The following is a 7,154-nucleotide window of genomic DNA, read 5'->3' on the forward strand; positions in this document are numbered from 1 at the left end:
CTGCATATTTTTCCTTTTTTATTTATTGTTTTTATCGAGTTATATATTTTTCTCTGCTCCCCTTCCTTTCTCCCCCTCCCCTTCAACCCTCTCCCATGATCCCCACGCTTCCAGTTTACTTAGGATATCTTGTCCTTTCCTACTTCTCATGTAGATTAGATCCATGTATGTCTCTCTTAGGGTCCTCATTATTGTCTAAGTTCTCTGGGATTATGAATTGTAGGCTGGTTTTTCTTTGCTTTATGTCTAAAAGCCACTTAGGAGTGAGTATGTATTGTATTTGTCTTTCTGGGTCTGGGTTACCTCACTCAATATGATGTTTTCTAGATCCATCCATTTGCCTACAATTTTCAAGATGTCATTATTTTTTTTTCTCCATTGTGTAACTGTACCACATTTTCCTTATCCATTCTTCAGCCAAGGGGTATCTAGGTTGTTTCCAGGTTCTGGCCATGACAAACAATGCTTAGCTGCATATTTTAAGGAAACAAGTTAACAACTGTGCTTTAATGTTCAATAGGCTTCACGATGATTGTTCCTCCTCATTACCATAGTGACACTCCTCGGCCTTCTCCCATAGTTAGGATTTGAACTGTCAAAGCTGCATTGTACTTGTTTGCTGCACATTCTGATCGTGTTTCTCTGCTCTGTTTCGACAGGCAAGAAGGAGCTCGTTTCACAGAGCTTTTAAGAAGCAGAGGCACAAAGAGGAGTACTGGCTTGGTATAAGGCAGTTAGTTGGGCACAGGACACTTAACCAGCTACTTGGGAAGGTAAAACAGGAAGTCTTCAAGTTCAAGAGCTGCCCAGTCATCTCAGTGAGGCCCTGTCTTAAAATAAAAATGTCAAGAGAGGGGGTGTAGCTCAGTGGTAGAGTGCTTATTTAGCATGTGGAAGGCTCTGGACTCAGCTCCCATTACCACACCAACCAACCAACCAACCAGCAAACAAGTGCTGACCATATAGAGTGGGTGATCCTGGGTAAGTTAAATTAAGAAATAAAAAGTTATTTTATTATATTTTGTTCAGTTTCTCAATTGGTTTATAGGATTATAGGTGTGAGCCACCAAGCCCTGCTAAAAAGTGTCCTTAAAGCCAGGCATGGTGACACAGGTCTGTCATCCCAGCAGAGACAGGTGGATCTCGGTGACTTCGAGACCAGCCTGGTCTACAGTGAGTTCCAGGACAGCCAGGGCCACACAGTGAAACCCTGTCTCAAAAAAACCATAAAAATAAAAGAAGAATATTTTATGAAAAAGTAAATAGAAGTATTCTTATTTTTAGTGTCACAGTCTTCTTGAAAAATTAGAAAGGCAAACAGACAATGTGCCGGTGACAGTCTTTCTGTCCTCCTAGCTCTACAACTGTGCGATCGAACACTTTGAGATTAAGCTATGAGAGTGCATTCAAAGAATTACATTAACGAGACTGTGTGACCATCTCTCCATTTCTGACCTAGAAGATGGAATCTTCCCATTTCCTTTTTGGCATCTTGTTTTCTCTCAAATCCTTCCTAATTGTTAACTGGATGGAGTATTTTAGCCACAAAACAAAGTTTCAGTTAAAGTAAATTTCTGCATGCAGCTTTCAGGCAAGAAGCGATGTCCTTTGAGAGCAGAAGAGGACATTTTGCCTGAGGGTCTGTGGGGCAAAGGAAGTCCAGGGTGAGATGGGAAGAGAGGAGACTCTTGGGAGTTCTAAGGCCAGCTCTCTGACTCTGTTGGAAGAAAGATGGTGGAAGAAGCTGATGTCTGAACCAGGATGGAGCTGTCAATGGGTGTGGTGTTTGAAGGCTAGGTCCCCCATTGGTGTCACTGTTTGCATAGGCTTAGGAATTATGTCCCAGCTGGAGGACATGTGTCACTGGGAAGGGCTTTGAGAGTTGGAAGACTTGCCAGTTCTAGTTTGAGGTCGTGGTTCCTGCTTGGAGTTCAGTATGTGAGCCCTCAGCTTCCTGATCCTGACGCTCTTCCTTCCCTGCACCATCATGGACTCTAACCCTTGCCTTGGTTGATGGATTACAGCAATAGAAAAGTAATCAATACAGTGGGTTAGTGGAACAAGATGGATCTCTGTCCACAGATGGTAAACTCAAGACTGGAGCAATGGATCAATAATTCAGAGCATAGGCTTCTCTTCCCGAGGACCTGAGTCTGATCCCCAGCACCTAAATGGCAGCTTACAACTGTCTATGACTCCAGTCCCAGGGGATCTGATGCCCTCTTTTGGTCCTGTAGTCATGTGGCACACCAATACACATATAGCCCCCCATAATAAAAATAATTTTTCAAAAGGTAAATTCAGATTGTAACAGTCTTAAGACCCTTGAGCCTTAACTTTAAAGGAATTGTGGAGTTACAAGTTCCACCAGAGGATATCATCTAATTCAACTTCACATTCTATTCATCACTAGAGCCTAAAGACTTAGAAAAGGGAGGAGATTTAGTCAGTGTCACAGCAAACTAGAGACAAAGGAGTCAGGCTTAGTACTGTTTAGGGTCATGCACTGTGCAGTATTACAAGCTTGCATAACTTCCGTAGCAGGGAACCCACGGCAGAGAACCTAGACCAGCCCAGGAAACCCCACTCTGCATTTTCAGGGGGTAATCTTGATTTTTTTTTCATCCAGTCATCTGCCCCTCTTCCACTGACCTGGTTCTAATTGTCCCTTTCTGCTCAGAACATACCACATAGGGTTGCTTAGAGTTTAGAAACTGGTATGACTCCCACTCCCACTTTAGATCCAACATCCCACTTTCTTACAACTCTGTCAATTCTGTCCTGTTTCTTCTTGTTGTTGAGGCACTTTGTGTTCTAGCCAGACCATTACCTAGTTCAGATCTACTTCAGGGCTGTTATTCATATGTACTATGTCCACCTGTAAATAATATTTTCTAGTTGTGCGCTTTTTAACCATTGTGGTTTCACTGACCTTCTTTTGTCCTATTACAACCCCCTAGATAGACATTAACATTCACATTTTACAGAAGGAAAAACTGAAGCTCACAGACATCAAGTATGTGTCCATGGCAGTGAGGTAAATGTGGAAGAAGCATTCAGAAACCACTTTTCAAAAATTCCGAATCACACCTTTCTTAGAGATTTTTGACATTTGTGAAAAATGGCCTGAGTTCAGAGCAATAAGAACATAACCCTTGGTGATTTTTGGTATCTGACAGAAATCATCTGTATCTTTACTGGAAAGAACAGACAAAAATCCACTTGTACTGCCCTCAGCTGTCTACAAGTTAGCAGCTAACTTTATGGGGCTGTAAATTGTCTAACTCTTAATTGATAGTAAATGGTAAATAGCAAAAGCTGTCTTTCTAGAGTCAGATGGTCTTTATGACATGCTTTAGTATGAGGTAGATGGGACAGCTGGGTATCCTCTGGTTTATTTCTGAATGTTTTCTCTTAACGGTATACTTCTAGAATGACAAACTTCAAAAGTTATTTGTGAGCCAGGCCTGGTAGTACATGCTTGTAATCCGAACACTTGAGAGGTAGTAGTAGGTAGATCAAAGAGTTCAAGGACAGTGTTGGTCTCATAAGACTCTGTCCCAAATCTTTGAAAAAAAAATATGATCACAAAGGGCCTGTGAGATGACTCAGGAGAGAAAGGCACCTGCTGCCAATTCTGACAACCAAGTTCAATCCCCAGGACCCAGAGTAGGAGAGAACTGATGGCTGAAAGTTGTCCTCTGACCTACCGTTAAGCCTTTTCATGCTTTCTCCTATATACAAAGCACAGGTGCATAGAATGAACTTTTAAAATATAATAAAATTGAACCATACAATAGAAGTGATGAACCCCTTTCCATTACTTTCCAGGTTAAATGGCCAAACTCAGAACTGAATAAGAAAATCTTCTGGACACCAGTATTTCTCTGCTTCCTGGCTGTGGATGCAGCTTAATAATTGCCTGTCCCTGCTGCCACAGCTTTGTGCCATGATTCCCTCCAGGGCTGGAAGGAAAGATATTGTTGGACTAGCTGGATCTTCAAGCAAGGAGCCCAAAGAAGCCCTTAGATTGCCAGGTATCTGGTCATAGCAATAAGAAAAGTAAGCAAATCATAAGTACTCACTTCTATCTTTTGGAAAACTGATATATCATAGTATTTTTATATTAATCAGAGTTAAAGTTTATTGAGGGACATTTTTAATATAGTTTTAATCAGAGGGATTAATAGGATGAAAGAGTGGTAAGGGAAAGAATGAAGTATATCCAAAGGTAACCTAGCATTGTAATTTTTCAAATGTTTAGTAGATTGGTCTGTGAAATCATCTGGTCCTGGGTTTTTTAAAAATTTAATTTAATTTTTATGTTTATGTTTGTTTGTGTGTGCCTGAGTGCATGCATTTGCACCAAGTGTGTGCAGGAAGGAGTCCAAGGTGGTCGGAACAGGGATCTCTTGCAAATGGAGTTACAGGTGATGTTGGGCCACTATCTGGGTGCTGGGAACTGAACTCAGGTCCTTGCAAAAGCAGTAATTGCTCTTAACCACTGTGGTGGCTATTCTTGGTTGTCAACTCTACTTTGTTTGGAATTAGCTAAGACCCAAGAGTCTGGGTACACCTGTGAGGGATTTTTCTTGGTTGAATTATTCGGAGTGAGAAGACCCACCCTAAGCCTGGATCTTTTGAGGTGACACAATCCTTAAATCTGAGCCACATCTTCTAGTAGCAGCCTATATAAAGGACATGGGAGAAAGAAGTGCTTGCCCTTTGCCTGCTTGCCTTCACTCTTGATGGCAAGTTCATTCCTTCCCTGCCATTAGAGCATACTGATCTCCATTAAGTCTTGTATTAAGTCTCTAAAAGTGAGTGGATTTCTCGTTTCTCTGGGTTCTCACCATCTGCTAATACTGCTGGCTCTTTAGCAAATGAACGTCACGACTCTCTGTTAGCCTGCTGGAACAGGCTTATATAAACCGCAAAATAGACACTGGAGTTATTTCCCTGGAGGTCTTTGTAGCCTTGCTTCCACATTAGAAGTGCAATTATTCCTTAGGAATTAAATGATAATACCCAATAAAATGACATTTATTCAGGTATAAAAGTCTGTGGAGGCTTTGATTATAAAATAAATTTGCCCACTATATACTGATAGAGAGAACAGAATCTCTGAGTTTATGCAGGCAGCAATATATCCAGGAACTCAGCAAACACATTTACTCGTCAATTCTGAGTTTAGTGAACATGGTCATTAAAATTTCAGATGCCCCCTCCAATCTGCTTTGTGTACTACTCACCTACACACAGCAGAAGGTGCCCTGCTACCTCTGATGTATTTGGACCAAGGCTGAAGAGGCTGTCAAGAATCTGTAGTTCAGGTTCAGGAAGATTGCAGTCCTGGACCTATCTGTGGAAGTTTGGCAGGACAAGTTTCCCACCAAAGAAACTTTTGTGACTTTGTTAGTTACTTACAAGACAACTTGAGACAAACCTAGACATAGCTTGGAAAAGGGACTTTTAATTAAGAAAATGCCTCCTCCAGAATGGTCTGTAGACAAATCTGTGGGGGTATTGTCTAGTTCAGTGATTGATGTGGTAGGGCCCAGCTTACTGTAGAAGGTGCCAGCCTTGGACAAGTGGTCCTAGGTTGTCTAAGTAAGCAAACTGAGCAAGCCATGGAGAGAAAGCCAGTAAACAGCATCCCTCCATGTCTTCTGCTTTAGTTTCTGCTTCTAGGTTTTTGCACTGCTTGAGTTCCTGCCATTGCTTGCCTAAATGATGGACTGTGACGGGGACAGGGAAGCCAAATAAACCCTTACCTCTCAAAGTTGCTTTTGGTCATGGTGTTTACCACACCAACAGAAAAGTAATGACGACTCTGGGTGAGTCCCTGTTCAGGGGAGGCCTGTTGAGAAGCCCTCTAGATAACTGCTGATGGCCAGAGTATTGAAGGGAAGAAAAAGGCATCTTGGAACATCAGTCTCTGGTTTTTCTTTGTAAGAAACAAGGCCAGGGACATCGTCATGGACAGTTCAGTTTGTGGAATGTGATTATTGACTCATACAATCCAATAGTAGAAAGCACTTCCCTAAAGCTGATCACAGTAAATGGACCAAGACTTTCATCTTTAACTTGCAGACCCGGCTGGGCAGGATGATGAGCCCATTTCTCTCAGACATACTTCATAGCTATTGATCAATATATGCCTGTGGATTGTTACATTGACCCAAAGTTGAAGTGGTTAATGTTACCTTTGATAAATTGTTGGATGTGGTGGGGAAAGCACAATAAATTTTCTTAGACTTGTATATGAAAAGGGTGATCAGTTATGAAGAAGGGAAAACTTTGGCAGAATCTAGAAATACTGCTTTTTTTGGAGTCCTCTGCTAAAAAATCCAAAAAAGGCAGCTGTTGTGTTTAAAGGGGGACTGTAGGAGCCAGTGCTAGTGTGATACTTCTGTAAGGGATGCTAGTAGAGGCGGAAAGGATGGATATGCAGCCCCGTGGGGAAAGTCTTCATGCTGCTGAACTCAAGGACGTGGCACTAAATTCTACCTGGAGAACAAACTGTGCTCAGCCTTGAAAGTAACTGGGTCTCTTTTCCCTCTTCAGATCTGAGTGATGGCATTTGGGTCAGAGCCTCCTCCCTTTCAGATTAGGTTAATGTCCAACTCTGTCCAAATGGGTTTACTTGCATTTCCAAATTTTATTTCATTAAAAATTTAATTTTTACTTATCATTATTGTGTGTGTGTGTGTGTGTGTGTGTGTGTGAGAGAGAGAGAGAGAGAGAGAGAGAGAGAGAGAGAGTGTGTCTTGGTACACGTGGACTTGACATTGTGCAGAAGTCAGAGAACAACTTTTGGGAGTTGATTCTTTCCTTCCCCTCTGGAATCCTGTGACCCAGCACAGGTCATCAGATTTGTGAACCTTTACCTGCTAAGCCGTCTCACCAGCCCTATTTTCAAATTTAAAAGAATCATATCTTAAATTTGTATATTTAGTATCTTGACCAAGAATGTTATCAGCATAGATTTTCAGTGTCATTTGTTATTTAAAATAAGGCGATGTCAAGACGATGCATATTTTATACTACCATTAGCTAAGCTCCAATGTGTCAGTGTTTATTTCATTGTATCAAATGTATAATTATACTGGAAATAGCTAAAACCTTTGAAATGTCTTATTTTTTCAAATTAG

The sequence above is a fragment of the Microtus oregoni genome, unplaced genomic scaffold, assembly GCF_018167655.1.
Source record: "Microtus oregoni isolate MIOR12 unplaced genomic scaffold, Mior012 000069F_ref0000032, whole genome shotgun sequence".
Taxonomy (NCBI): Eukaryota; Metazoa; Chordata; class Mammalia; order Rodentia; family Cricetidae; genus Microtus; species Microtus oregoni.